The sequence below is a fragment of the Notechis scutatus genome, chromosome 2, assembly GCF_049901735.1.
Source record: "Notechis scutatus isolate UNSWTSFEM ecotype Mainland chromosome 2, rNotScu1.2, whole genome shotgun sequence".
In the NCBI taxonomy this organism is placed as follows: Eukaryota; Metazoa; Chordata; class Lepidosauria; order Squamata; family Elapidae; genus Notechis; species Notechis scutatus.
The window spans coordinates 223,322,193-223,336,477 of NC_142010.1; positions in this window are offsets into that span (position 1 = coordinate 223,322,193).

Sequence of the window (14,285 nt, forward strand, 5' to 3'; positions counted from 1 at the left end):
TTTAATGCTAACAAAAGACTGAATATGTTATGGAACACTTAGAAGTATTCACCAGACTTTTTTTCATCATATAAATGAGTAGAACAAAATGTCAAAATATAGCTATACTGCCTTGTTTAAAAAAAAAATCTACAATCTAAGCAGGTGAATAGATCCCATTTTGAGGAACCTAAGGGAACCTTTTCCCACCAACTTTTAGGATGCAAAAAAGTTCTCCCCAATCCCAGTGGAATGGATATATTTTCTTCAGCTAATTAAGTCCGAATTAAGGAAGAGTAGAGGATCGTGCATATTTTCTTTTAACTTTCTTTCCTGTTCATATAATTTCTGCAGTCCAGAACTGGGATACTTCCACATTACTCTCATTTCTACCTACCTAATCATCATAAAACATTTTTGAGCCAATTCATAAATACCTTCAACAATGACTTTAAAAAAATCATAATGGTGATCATGATTGAACAATTAAAATCCTACCCTTTTCAATGTGTGTTTTGTAAAAAGGGAAATATATTCAATTACACATTTATGGCTGCCTTCTTCCCATTTTTTAAACCCTCCATGGGGGATGCCCCCAAACATTCAGCTCCTAAGAAGGAAGGACACCAAGCCCAAAACCATTCAACTCGCACCTCAACTAAAACTAGTCCTGGAATGGTAAAATCTTTTCACTTCCATTCCTCAGAAAAGGGAAAAAAAATGCATTTTGATATTATTATCCTTCACCCTTATATTTTTAGAGTCATGAGTGGTTGCTAATGTTTCTCACAATAGTATGAAATGAAAAATGGGATAATGCAAGAGTTTCAGCAGAAAAATGATGAATTCTGCAGGCCTTAAAACAAAATAATTTCCATTAGTGCAATTTCAGACCCATTACACATGAGATTAAAAAAAATTAATTAATTTGATGAATGCAAATATGACATACCTAGAACTGATTTGCAGGGTCTGGAATAGTGCAAATTTCTAGTTGGTCCTTCAAAGAAGTGCCTCTTTGTCATTCACAATATTAATTAACCTCATGAAGCACATAAACATGTGTTTACCTGCGGTTTTACTATAGTTTTAAATATAATAAATAAATTTGGATAATTACTTATGAGTAATTAAGTTTATTTCTAAATGGAACCAACTCTTTCATTTAGATTTCTGCTGTGAAAGTGACTGCCTGTCATCCACAACTTTGTGGCTCTTCCTCAGACAAGGAGGAAGAATAAGAATGGGGCTTAAAGAAAACTATTTTAGCTGGGGAATTTAGTAATTAAATTTAAAATACAAAATAAAGAGTGAAATGCAAATTAAATGAAATCTAAGGTAAGTATAGAGAACAGACAGAGAGAAAGAAACTGTTTTAAATCAGGCTATATTTAGGAGCTTGACTAGCAAAAGATTGAATGGTATGCTGAGCTTGGTATGCTTAGGCTTCTCAGTACTTTAGTTCAGTACTTTTTTAAACTTGGTAACTGTAAGAACTGTGGCTTTGAACTGGATTGGGACTCCATACAGCTAGCTGGGAGATTCTGGGAATTGAAATCTGCACATTGCTAAGTTAAAAAAAAAACACAGCACTTTAATTTGTTTGAGACATTGAGAAATAAGGAACATACACTGCAGAAGGAAGACTGCCTTTAGGAAAAGCTGGGACCCCTTTGAGAATTAGCATACACTTGTCAAAAGAGAGTTATAAAATGATGTCAGAAAGAACCAGATCTTTAAGCCTAGAAATATCTTTCTTGCTGTTGGGCAATGTTTGGCAGAAAAAGAAATAAGAATCAAATGTGGAATGAAAAAGTATAGAAGGGTACACATGCAAACTTCAAAAGCTTGAGGTAAGAGCATGGGAAAGCTCCAATCTGGAAATAGAAACTCTCCCTAGAGTTCAAAGAGAACATTCAAAATATTATTTTCCTAAGCCTTTCACGTGTGGTTAATGGGTTAAGGGTGATGGATGTGTGGTGCAGCACAGTAGTCTTTCTAATTAATGGTGCATAGTATATAATGGTGCATAGTATATAATATAATGGTGCATAGTATATTCTTCACATGGAGAATATTTGAAATGTAGAATGATGTAAATATATTCATGCCAAATCTATGATAAAAATTGACAGCAATGTGAAGAAATCAAGCTACTGATGCAATCTGTCCCCACAACCACCAATCAACTGCAAAAAAAACCCCAGAGGTCTCATAGCAAATAACCTTCTTAGGCAGTTACACTACCACTAAGCCATGGATTGAGGTGCTGAGCATTTGCTGGCCAGATGCCCTTCCTGATGCCTATATGCAGCTCACAGCATTATAATAAATTGTATAATTTTCCAAATCTGTGGATTTATTAAGTGCTGTTTGTTGTTACTGGTATGTTCTAAGGCAATGAATAGAAAACTAATCACTGGGACAGAAAGCAATTCAAACTCAACCAAACTAGGAGTTTCCCATAATGATTAAAGAGGCTAAATGACTCATTTTCCACATGCAGAAGCTGATATGGAAAAAAGTACTTGACATGATCTAATTGATAATTAGATTCATATCTTATGGCATGATATTTTGTTCTATTTATTTTAATAGCTACTTATATGGTAAACTTCTTTCACTTTGTCTTTTACTTTGATAATTCTAACACATGAACTTATTGACTTCATATTGTTAACCTTAGCTGATTAAAAAGGTTGGTCCACTGTCCTATTTTGGAAACTTTGAAATATTCATAAAAATCCTGTGATACAGTCCTACGGATATATGAAGGAGAAGGCCTGAGAGTAATCACAGCATTTGAACTTATATTTTCATTGAAAATAAGTCTGCCACTGCAGTAAGAACATTACTCTAAATCTACGGTGCAATTGCATTTGGAATATTGCTACAGTTTTAGTCATCATCTCTCAAAAAGGATTATACACAGATAGAAAAAATGCAGAAATGACAAAAATATATTTCCTCTGAGGAAAGTTTATATACTTTGGGGTATTTTCTTTTTTAGCTTGGAGCAAAACTAGGCAAAGAGAAGCAGAGATATATGAAGTCATGCATAATTTAGAAAATACTCTTTTAGCAAAAGATATATTTTCTTCCTTTCCAATAATGTTAAAACTTGGGGTCATCTGTTGAAATAGGTGGTTCAGCACTAATAAAAGAAGAATTTTGTAAAAGCACTCCTCAGTAGGCCACAATGATTTGTGTGGATACAAATATATTGATTTTATGTTGAAAATTGTTTTAATGGCTTAATAATTGTAAGTTGACCAGACTCTAATAAGAAGTTGTTATACAAAGTATTGCAAACGTATAAACAAATTCATAATTGAATTTTGGAATCTGTTGCCATTTTATGTGCTGATGGTTTTCAGTTAGATAATTTAAAAGCCACTTTCTGAATGATGGCCTTTGACCTAATTTAGCAAGGTTCTTGATAATAAATTTTGAACTATTTCATTTTCTCTATAGCAAAAATGTATGACTGTAGAAGATAGCCTTTTCAGGCACTTTGCTCATTTGAAGATTTAACATAATTAATTTTCTCCACTGTAAATAAATTCATTTCCCTTTTGAATGCCACTGCACTTTGGGAGCTGGAAAGGGGATCTAGAGGCTGTAAAATAGAATTTGAGAATAAAAGATGCCCATATGTGGGATGCTCATGGATAGTCCAAAATTGTAACTTCAGTTTTGACCAGCAGTGACACAACTGTGCTGTACACCAAAATAAGATCAACAAGGAGCCAAGAATTTTATATTTATATATCCTTGCCCAAAGCATCACATTTAAGAGGATAGACCCATTTGATGTGAATTTATAATTTTAAAAGTTTTCGTGGTAGGCATCTTATGATAATCATAATTGTCTAAGAGATATATTTAAATAGAACAATGAGAAGTGTAGACTCTGAGCACAGCTTTCCATTGCACAGTTTGCCATGTGAATATATCAGCAAAGACAATTTTGAAATTTTTTTGTAATGTGTGAACTGACCTTGATTCTCACAGTATGAAGTTCAATGCAACAATATGCTATGATTATTACTTAATAGTTGTCTGATTGTCAGGAGTCCTGCTTTTATAAGACAAAATTCTCTTGCTAGACTTTGTTAGAAAGTGCTATTGGCAGCAGGAGTCACAGCACTGTTCTTGGTTGCCATGACCACTATATTACTTATACATCAACTTATATTTTCTATTTAGGAAGAAGTGAGGAGAAAAACTCAAAGCAACATTTATCAGTGGTGCAATAGCTGAACACCCGTCTCCATGTAAGTTTCTGGCGAAAATATTCCAATTTATAATCCAATTCTAATCCAATTCTCTCTGAATTTATGTTGGACTTTGTTTCACATTGCCAGTTGACTACTAGCAATTCAGATGGATGTTAAGTGTTGTGGCTAAGCTACTTTTGTCCACAATGACCATATCTGGTATACCAAATTGAAAAAGATATTCCGTATCACCTCATCCCAAGTAATATATTTTTCCTTACAGAAAGTGTGCAACCACTTCTAGGATAAATAAACTATCACTTATCCCCCAAATGTGGAAACTGCTAATTTGCAAGACCTCCCTTTGACCAGGATTCAGGGACCATATTTTTCCCCTTTAGTTCACAACTTCTTTCTAATGTTGAGAGAGCAAGAGAGCACCTTCAGATTCACACATTGAATTGGGTGTAATATGCACTTTGGTACCAGTTTCTGGCCTTGGGTTTCAAAATAGATTCCTAATACTAGTGCAGAAACTTTTTCACAATTATAAAAAGGTTGAAAATTGATTCATAGATCAGCAAACCTATGGGCCTTTGAGAACAAATGTAATTGCCTAAACCGAATCAGCTTTTGGTCTGCTTAGTTCAGTGCTATTTTTGTTATCTGTCAGCTTTTTCCTTCCTTCACTCTGCTGCTCATGGGGATTCCACACAAGTCTTCTTCATGCATGTGCATCAACCCCCAGTGCTTCTCTTGGGATTTATTGATTTCTGGTACCTTCATTGCAAAAAAAGGCCAAAATAGAAAGCAGTGTGAAAGGAAAATCCAATTCACTAAAACCTCTACAACTACTCCAATGAGAAGCATTTTTAATACCTTGTTAGAAAACTGTGTATCATTAAGACAGTTTGGAGTTCTTCCAGTGTAGCAATATTGGGCAACATTGCTTTAACAGTTCTATTTTAAAAGCATGAGATAATTTTAGTATAAGAAAGTTCTTTACCCAAGAAAATATCCTGATTAGTGGGAAGTGAAGGGACTGAGAAAGTACAGTGATATTAGACTTCTAATTGTCCCTCTTCCTTAGTACATTTCTCAGTGGACACTTTTCTTGAGTTTTCCCAGATATTGTTGTCAAGCTGTAGATTTCTTGATCCACTTCCCCATTTTTAAAACATTGGAACAATATTGGCTCTTCCTGAGTCTTCTGGCACTTTTCCCATTCTTCAAGATGTCTCATAAATTTAAGTCTGAAATGACATTTGGTAGTTGGATTATCACTAGTTAATTGGTTGATTGATTTACTTACCACTCTTGGATGGTCCAATTTATTTATTTAAAATTACTAGTTATTCCCTCACCAATTCCTTTCCCATTTTGATCTGCATTTCTCTTCTGCACCATGTTACAGCTTCTGTCATTTTGAATCACTTTCCTTTTGCAAAAAAAAAAAAAAATTGAATTAAGCAGTTCCTCATTTTCCCTGTTGGTCATCATTCCATCAATCCTTATGAGAATGTAATATCATTATAACATAATTTATTCTCTATCATTATTATTTTGATGATGTTGTCTTGTTTCATTATACTGCACAAAGTTCTAAGGCCTATTGTTAGCAATGTATATTCAAATGCTATTTTAATATGATTTGACTCAATCATAGTTAGTTGACACAAAACACCCCTTTTGGATGTCTTCAGCAGCTAGATTGACTTCAATTACCATTTTTGTTGATTCATGAAACCAAATCAATTATGATAACAATAAGAGAGATAAAAGTGGGTATTTTAGAATGAAGAGTATATTCCACATTCATATCAATGAAGCCTCTCTCTGAACTGTGATACAAGAACAGAATGTGGTTGATTGATTAGATTAATAAGAATAAATAAAAACATTTCTCCCTTCCTGTTCAGCTTGTTAATAATTTCCCTTAAGATATTAAAAGTAGCATGGAAGCTGGATAAATATGTTGTACAATTTTGCCATATAACCATCAGTGAGGAGCAAATTGTGATGACTAAGCAAGGTTTTGATATTGCTGCATGACCTACTGCTTTATGTTGTCATTGGGGACCACCTGTTAAGCTGAGGTCACTTCTGAAAATTGCAACTAATAAGGCATGCTGATTTGAGAAATACAGAATGGACATTTTTAAAAACACATTGAAGGAATGTAGAGGAGATAGGTGAAAAAAAAATCTTGTCAGCTTCCTCTTTCAATCTGTTACATTTTAGAGACCCTGTTCATCAAATCAAATCTATTTTTGACTGTGCTTTGTAGTCACTGGCTAAATTCACCCAATATACTTAGCCTGGTCTCTGTCTTATTTTCTTACCACAATACAATGAGCATAAACTAATGAAATGGTGGAAGTCTTAAATGATGAAACCATTCAATTCATTCAATGCGTTTTAAGTTTTCATTAGTTTGTTTAAATCAGCTACATTTCCATAGCATACATTTCCATTTCCAGCTTTCCATTCAGACTATTCATACCCTTGAAATAGTGGAGAAGCCATTTTCTCATCTCTCTTTACCTAGTTTCTTCAAAACTATTACACGTTATGAAGAAGAAATGTAATAGACGTAAGAGAGAATATGTTTTCTCTTCTTCTTCTGCCTCCCATTCCCCATTTGCTTGTGAGGAATTTCAGATTTGTCCATGAATAAAAGAAAACTTCAATTTACAGGAAATCAATTTACAATTCTGTAGTGACTGAAATATGGTTTAATGCTTAAAGCAGGACTGAAATGGGGTCATGTCACTCACTCCTTTCTTGGGCCCAAGTGCCTCTATAAAAGTTTAAGAATGGGAGCAAGGGAAGCTAGGTAGGAAAAGAAGAAAAAGACCAGACTGTGACTAGCATATAACTAATTTGTACTGACATCAAATCAAATCTATTTTTGACTGTGCTTTGTAGTCACTGGCTAAATTCACCCAATATACTTAGCCTAGTCTCTGTCTTATTTTCTTACCGCAATACAATGAGCATAAACTAATGAAATGGTGGAAGTCTTAAATGATGAATCAATAAGAAAAAAGAAATTTGAAAAATAATAACTTGAAGGACTCCAGAAAACAAGTTCAAGGTATGAGGTGAGTTTTCTTTGAGATTTTTTTACAACAATTCTTCAGAAGTGCCTCTTGAGCAACTTGAAGCATATGGCTAAAATAGTGTAGCTCTAAGGGGCAAGCACCACAGTAACAGTATGTACAAAAGGTAAATTCAATTTGCCAATGTTGAACAGTGGTTCAACAGCATAGGGAAACAGAAAAATAGAAAGGCAGCACAAGATTCAAAAAATTAGTAAAAGACAAAAATATTCATTGAAATTCTTATATTTATTTCTGAAAAATGGAACACAAGTGTCTAAAAACCAGTGATGGGATTCATTTTTTTTTTACTACTGGTTCTGTGGGGCTTGGCAAGTGTGGCAGGAGAAGGATACTGTAAAATCTCCAATGAGACGTGGTATTTTCTAGTTCTCCGAACTACTCAAAATTTCTGTTACCGGTTCTCCAGAACTGACCAGAACCTGCTTAATACCACCTCTGCTAAGAACCTTCATAGCTACAGCCATTTGAAGTGAGAAAATATCCTGATGTTTAGTTTCTTATTTAATCCTCTAACTTACCTTAGATAATTTCTATTGATAAAACTATCCAGCCTCCACTAAACAAAATGCTTGCCTTATTCATCTTTAAATGACTTTTGTTTTAAATTTGCTATTAAATGAGAATATCACTAGGATAATGCAATGCTTCTTGGCATTGTAGAATCTGAGAATATGTTTGTTTTGTATTGTATTATAATTAAAACGGTCACATTTTAAGCTTGTATGAACCAGATATAGAGGAAATTAATACAGAATTCTCAGCTTCAGACAATTATTGTAATCTTTTACAACCTTCCAGGAGGAAAGAATTTCAGTATGATAGCTTAAAATTCTTATTAAATTTTGATGTTGCTATTTGCTATTAGATTTTGAGGCATTCATAAGCCTTCAATATTTTTCTCCAGTTCTTTAGGTTTAGCATCATTCTTCTCTTTAAAAAAGTAGAAATATACTAAAAGAGAGACAGTAATAAAAAAGGTTGTATATATTTTTTTAAAAAAAATCATAAATATTCTGATCTTTGGGTTAGAGCAAAATTCTCTGCTTTTATTAAAGAAGTTTAGTTTTTTTTAAGGCTTTACACAAATCCAGGAGAAAAAAAGTTTGCATGAAAATTGGAAAAAGTTGGACTTCACTAATGAACAGCATTTTAATAAATACAATCTAAAATCATTTATCTAGCTTGTTTTCATAGCTCTAATGAATACAAACTAGACAGCAATGAATGTTTAAAATGATGAACCCTGATAAACATTGCATAAAATGTGAAGTGTTTAGGTAGAAAAAACTTTTCATGAATATAAGATATTTTTTAAAATTACCTTCATCATCATCATCTGTTCCCCATGTCCAATATCTTGGTCACCCCTTCTCTATATTAATTTATTTTATTTTATTTTATTTGTCAATTGCTACAGGATAATAGGTATAAGTATAAACATAGTTATGAATACATGGATACATATAAGAAAAATGAAAGAAACAATAGGACAGGGACAGTAGGCACGTTGGTGCGCTTATGCACGCCCCCTACAGACCTCTTAAGAAAGGGGTGAGGTCAATAGTAGAAAGTCTAAGGTTAAAGTTTTTGGGGTTTGGGGGAGAACCCACAGAGGCAGGTAGAGTATTCCACACATTGACCACTCTGTTGCTGAAGTCGTATTTCCTGCAATCAAGTTTGGTGCGGTTAACCATGAGTTTGTATCTATTGTGTGCTCTTGTATTGTTATGGTTGAAGCTGAAGTATTCACTGACAGGTAGAACATTGCAATGTATGATTTTATATACTATACTTCGATTGGACCAAAGGCGGCGTAGTTCTAGGTTTTCTAGGTCTAGAATTTCAAGTCTGGTGGCATAAGGTATTCTGCAATGAGTAGAGGAGTGGAGAACTCTTCTTGTGAAATATTTCTGGACTTTCTCTACTGTGTTAATATCAGATACATAATGTGGGTTCCAGACTGATGAGCAGTATTCTAGTATTGGTCTAGCAAATGTTTTGTATGCTCTGGTTAGTAGTGTGACAGAGAAAAAGCTACGTAGGATTAGGTTAACAACTCTAAATGCCTTTTTACAGTGGGCTCTAGCACTTAGATCATTTGAGATGAGTACTCCAATGTCCTTGAGAGAGTTTAGATAAATAATTGTATTGTTTATCCTGAAAATATTTAACTATGTTGGAGAAAACACCTGAGAATATTGTGGACAGCCAATAAAGCAAAGAAATTGCTTATTGATCAAATTAAGAGAGAATTTTCATTCAAATTCAAATTATCCCCTTTGCGGGCACATTACTGTATGCCATAACATATCTGGAGAAGACTTTAAAGGTGTAAGAAAAGAGAAAAAGATAACCAGCAGCAAGATAGGAGAACTCAATTACAAAGTGACGAAGGAAGATCTGAAATACTAGTTTAGTCATTTTTGGTATTTTTCATCAAATCGTTTTCATGTGCTATTGGTCATACAATCAATCAATATTCAGGAAATGTTTAATACATTAATTAATATTGCCAGAAACGTTTGGAAATAAAAATGTTTTGGAACTTGCATGGGCAGTCATTGGTGCTTAGTCTCTTTATGGCCAGGTCTCCTCCTGATTTACCAAGATTACATTGCCGCATGATGAAAATTCCCACTGCTCATTTAGGATTTATACAGAATATCTGAAGCTGCCATATTTGGCAAGATTAGTATAATTAATAATTAGCAAGGTACCCATGATCTGATTTCATATAAGGCAGCCTCTATGTTCTAATTATTCTGAGTTAAGATGTTAAGCTGTCACAGTTATAATGAAAAGTCAAAAAGTGATATTATTGAACTCAAGTTTCAAATATTTCTTAGTTTTGGCACCTTCCATTCTTTTTCCTGTGAAAGTAAGGTCCTTTCTTGAGATAAAACTCAAGGTCCTATAAGTCATTGACTTTGTGATGACAGTTTTGGTTGATATTGTTGATATTGTCTTACTTTCAAAATAGACACATAACATGCACCATATTCTCTATAAAGGACTCACAGAGATAAACATATCTCATTGAAGATCTTTTCTTCATCTTTTTCAAAAAGCTGGCTAAGTATTTTCTCTCCCCACCCCCGTTTCTTTGAATTCCTAATGCAACAGCATCTGCTCTGTTTTCTTTTTTTAATAAGGTGACTAGAATGTCATACATTATTCTAACTTACCCTCACTAATCCCATATGTGGTGCGAAAATAATTTCTTTCAATTTATATCTAATGGCTCTGTGCAATCCAGTACTTCTATTATTAATTGCTTTGTACAAGGTTTTAGAATTTATCAAGAGACTGCACCGCAACCTATGTGCTGTGTTTTTAATTTGCTATGTTCCCTTGTGAATCTATTTTGGCTTGCCAGTATATCACAGTTCCAGCAAACGTGGGTATTATTTGGGCTTTATTCATTAATACGCTAATTTATTGTTATAGCACACAAAGGATTTGCTCTGAGAACTTGAGCAGCATAAGCACAGATGTTAGACATTATCAATGAAGTTGGGTCAGTTGTGAAGCAAATGGGTAGGTTCTTTTGTCTTTTGTGACAGGCATTGTATGAAATAATATACTTTAATTCCAGGTTTAGCACAGGGCTGGTTTAGAGCAAGGATGAGCAACACTTGAGAGGTTGGGAACTGCAGTCCAGCCTCCTGACCTTTTTGGAATGGTGCAGAAGGGTCTTTCGTGGTATCTTCTTGGAATATGAAATGTGATATTTTTTTTCCTATAGTGGTTAAGACTGGGAATGGGAATATTTTGTCCATCCCTGATTTCATCTAAGACTCAGGCTCATAATGAGACATTCCTTCCTCTTCAGTAGTTTTCCCTGTATCAGTAAAAGGGACTGGAAAGCCCCTTTCTGTTTAAGAAAGCAATGTTGGGGAAGAAAGATTATATCACAATATATGTGTTTTCTAAGAAGTCTTTGCTAGCCCCCTTCCCACACAATTCCTCCCATTGCACATCTGCTTGCAGTTTGTCTTATGGAATTTACTCTTAACAGCAGGATGTGGTATTTCACACAATTATATGCATTAACTTATAACTGTAATTACAATAATTCTCACACATTGTCTTGGTAAAGTGAAATGTTCATGTCTTTATAATAATATATGTTTATGTAAATTACATCTTTATTTTATACCTAGGACATATAGCATTCTGATTGGTATTGCAAATTGAGATATGGAACTGATAGGTGTCAGGAACAATTTACACTGTACTTCAAAGTTGGACATATATCAAAGTGTTACACAAGTCCATAGGCAAAAGCAAGAAATAACTCATCAGTTATAATGGAAATATATTGTGACACACAAAATATTTGTGTTGAGACAGGAAGTTTCTGTGCAAAAGACATACAGCATCTTTTTGAATTGGAAAATGATGGCAAGCAGTTTGAACACAAGACTTTAAGAAAATAAGAGAACAGTAGCAATATATTCTATGAGCAACCCCCCAAAAATCTAGTCTGGGGTTAGATTAATTTTCTCTGTCAAATATGTTATTTTAATTTGCAAAATAACAGCCAGAGGAATATAGTCTTTAAAATATTTTTACCTCCCACTCCACATTGGTGAAAATAAATGACTTGTGACAGAAGGAACACTGAAAAGCTTTGGTTATGTGATGTTTTTCTGGGAATAAATATTCCTCCTTTAGGTTGTTTGCTTTGCATTTTATATTATCATAAAAATGTACTAAACGCTGAAAAAGGCCACTTGATTGATTAATGATCAGAAATGCATTTTGGTTTTCAACTAATAATGCTGGCCCTTTAAATGTGCACTTATAGTCTAGGTAACTGTTTATACCTATTAAATGATATGGAATATAAAATCTTTTAGCATAAAGAATTTTTTAATTGATACTAAGAGTTATCTGCCAATTTGTTTATATTATTCAAAGCATCTTGCAGTAATAAAATGCAATAAAATAAATATTAAAACATATTGTCATTTAAGTATATCGGTAAATATCCACAATCACTGAACCATCATGTTCTGTGTGGCCTCCAACCTTTTTGTTTTAATCAACAAGCCATGTTACTGTAATCAAAATAGTCAGAAATTAATAGAAAACCTGTTAATTTAGGACTTCAAGCAAAGCTTTTCCTTGTATTGCTAAACTTTGAATTTCTAAATTGTAAACCTTTCCTTATTCTATTTTGATTTTCACAACATTGTAACCAAAGTCTAAGATCTGGTAATACTTGAATTATACTCTATCTAATGAAACACAATTGTTTTGTAGTGAATGTAATATCTTAATTGAATTGTAGCACCTCAGTCAGTTGAGATCTATTGCAGCATTCACCTGGAAGCAATCACTAAGGATACTGGATGTCTGCCAATCCTCTTTACCCCTGCAGTTTGGAATCAATCTAAAAGAAAGATGGAGATAGTAATCTAAACCATGTACTATTCAAAAGACTTCTGAGTAGACATATATAGAATTGCACTGATAATCTATAGCTGGGAGATACAACTGGCTTGAACTCTGTCTAAGAGGGGGTTGTACTATTACTATCCTTTACATATCCCTATGCATGCCTACATATATGCAAAGTCTATGTAAAATGGGAAAAAATGGGAAAATAATAATAATAGTAAAATGGAAAAATAATAATAAACATAGTAAAAGATAAGAAATTAATATGGTTAAAAATTATTAAAAGCAGTTAAAGATGGATTCAAAAAAGGGAGGGAAGGGGGGAGGAAATGAGAAGGAGGGAGACAGGGAAGGGGGGAGGGAGAGGAGAGAGGGAGGGAGAGAAAGAGCAAGGAAGGAAAGAGAGGCAACTTGGGAAGGAAGGAAGAAAAAAAGGAAGGGAGGGAGGCAGTGGTGGGATTCAAAATTTTTACTACCGGTTCTGTGGGCGGGGCTTGGTGGGTGTGGCAGGGGAAGGATACTGTAAAATCTCCAGTCAGCGATGGTACTTGACCGTTCTCCAAATTACTGAAAATTTCCGCTACTGGTTCTCCAGAACTGGTCAGAACCTGCTGAATATCACCTCTGGAGGGAGGGTACTTCAAAAACTATTGTGAATTTTAGAAGACAGTATTAGTTACTTAGTTACTCCAATAAAGATATTGGAACAGAGAGTTCATAAGGAAAAAGTCTTAACTATAAACTGGAAGAAAGATTGCCTGGCTCTAATATAGCAGGAGCTGATAAGCCTAGAAGAAGTTTATTTTAGAAGGAAGGAATCATTTTCCTAATTCAATAGATGACAACTGAAGCAACAGACCAAAGCAGTACCTTTATACATAGGTTTAATTCTATTTTTCTTGACTTCCAACCTACCCTTTACAAACATTATTTTGCATTTCTTAATGTGTATATATTATATTTTGATCTGGTATAAGCAATTCTGAAAGGGAGATGGTTTGTCTTTCAAACAAAGTTATAAATTAAATTAAAAATATTTGTGTAAAGCTAAGAGCATGTTTTCAGCACTATTTTTTTCTTCATTTCCGTTTAATTGTGTGGTTGCTTATTAACACAAACTTTTATTTGAGCTTTAAGGTAATTTCCTAAATGATTAATCTGAGAGCTGGCTAGCTAAAATTGCACTCTGAGCAGTCTTTTTATCTGTCTATATTCCATACTGAGAATTTGTCAGCTAAAAAAAACACTTTCTCATTAAATGTAGGTTGGGAAAACTCTGAACACTGCATTTGATGAAATCTAATTTGAGCAGTGCACTGTCATTTCTGATGACATGAAAAAGTTATGTCCTTTCTGCATAATATTTGAAGCCCTATATGCAATTGCAATATGATCTCCAAGTTCTGAATTATGACTTTCAATGGCACACAGAGTATTTTGTCAACCAATTAGCTGAGTAAGACTAAAAGAACTGGTTTCTTGACCATACAATCAAAATATAGCATAAGCAGAATCAGAATAAATTTTATAGAATACAAACACTGTATATTGCCAA